The sequence below is a fragment of the Triticum aestivum genome, chromosome 7B (assembly GCF_018294505.1).
Source record: "Triticum aestivum cultivar Chinese Spring chromosome 7B, IWGSC CS RefSeq v2.1, whole genome shotgun sequence".
NCBI lineage: Eukaryota > Viridiplantae > Streptophyta > Magnoliopsida > Poales > Poaceae > Triticum > Triticum aestivum.
In genome coordinates, this window is record NC_057813.1 from 443673601 (window position 1) to 443675665 (window position 2065).

Genomic DNA, 2065 nt, shown 5'->3' on the forward strand with positions numbered 1-2065 from the left:
TTGTTGGATCGAGCGACATTGGCGCTCTGGGCGTCATCACCCTCTTGGGGGTGTCGTTCGTGGTGAGCTTGGGGTGGATGTGATGCTTTGGTTGCTTGGCGGTTGTTGGTTGCGTGGTCGGAGTTCCTCTGGTGGCCGTGTGTTGGCGCTCTGCCGCCTATGTGCTCCGCCTCGGAGTCTTCCTTCCACGATGCTTGGTCTTCAGCAGCCCTGCCGGACTCGATGGAACGATGCTTCATCCAACACATTGATGGTGCGTCTCTCGGCGGTGTGGAGCAGTGGAGATTCGGCGTCCGATGTGTGGCAACGGATTCACGCAGGAGGATGACGTTGTCTGGTGTCGTGGTGGCATCGATGACAGAGAGGCCTGGCAAAGTCGATGCATCAATTCTTCTCTCAGGATGGAGCGATGAAAGATGGAGGAGACGACCCTTGCAGCGTGCGCATGTGGTGCTCACTGGGAGTGCGTCAGATCGGTGTGTGACCCAGTCCAGGTAGTTGCTTGGATGGGGCATCTGGTTTTATTTGTTAGGCTTTGGTGTGATGCCTGTTTGGTATTAGGCTCGAACATACGGCGCCCCTTCATCAAGGGGATATGAGTAGCGACAGGCGTTGCCAAGATGGTGGCTTCAAACTTATTGATGTAGTACTTTATGAATAATTAATAAAATGGTTGCATGCATCGTCCAGATGCAGAGGCCGGGGGTACAACCTCCTTTTCAAAAAAACAACTCAACATAGATCTTTGCAAGATGTCAAACTGCACTTGAGAGTGAGTTCCAATTTCTCGTATACTTTTTTCCTTGTTTTTTGGAAAGAAGGTTAAACCTCCGGCCTCTGCATCATCGCGACGCACACAATCATTTTTATTAATTATTAAGTGTAGTACATAACAAAGTTAACCATAGATGAACCATTAAAAACACCTACAATGAACAATTTCTCGTATAATATGAACCGGAAATTCATGAGATCAAACATCTTATTCCTAGTCTTATGGCTCCCTGATAGCTTGACTGCATCGAGGAAGAGGGAGGGACGAGCCAACAATTGTGGGTGTTTGGGAGGCTGACCTCAACGTCGACGAGGCGAGGAAATAACAACGACAACTTCGACGAGGCTAGGGGCATAGCAGACATGTAATAAGCACCAGCGGCCCAATAATAGGGCATAACCGTTTTTAGTGCTTTTGGACCCCAAAACGCAGCTGTAACAGCTGCCCTTGATGTACAATTTGTATAAAAAAGATCCCGAGCCCAAAAAAAGCGGTTACGGCTGCAAATATGCGACACGTGCGCCGATGTCGCAAACCGAAACACAACCGCACGCAACCCAACTATCGAGCTAAAGTTTCATTTCCTCTCAATCCCCTCTCGGCCACCGCCGACCAATTCTCTCCAGTTTCGGCGCCTCCCCGCACCACTGCTCACCGGCCAGGCTCGCTCTAGGCCTCCCATACCGATTCCCCTCCGCCAATGGCCATCCCAGCCACCGCGGTGACCTCCTCCGCCTAAGCGTGCGGGCTCAATCCAGTCGGCTCAATTCGCTCGCCCCGACCCACGGCGAGCACCTGCCCAGGGAATTGGGTGGAGATGCCCTAGGTTGAGTGTCTTTAGCTTATTTTCTCTGTTGCCGACCGAGCTCCACCGTGGTCGATTCACTGCTGTGGGTGCGCCCCCACTTCTATCCTTACTTTTTCCAATCTCCTTGAAGTACACCTGAGCCGCAGGCTACCTTCGCATCGACAACCACGACCTCAATCCTAAGTCCTCCTACTACCGAGCTCCGCCATGGCCGCCGCTGACCATGCTTTGGTGATCTCCCAAGCCCTGCAAACCTCACCATCAAGCTCCTGAAGCACATAGCCCGCTTTTCCTCTCACTTCGTGCACAGTGTTGTGGAACAACAACAACAACAACAACAACAACAACAACAACGACAACAACGACAACAGCAACAACAGCAACAACAACAGCAACAACAACAACAGCAGCAACAAGAACAACAATAACACCAACAACAACACCAGCAACAACACCATCAACAACAATAGCAGCAACAACAA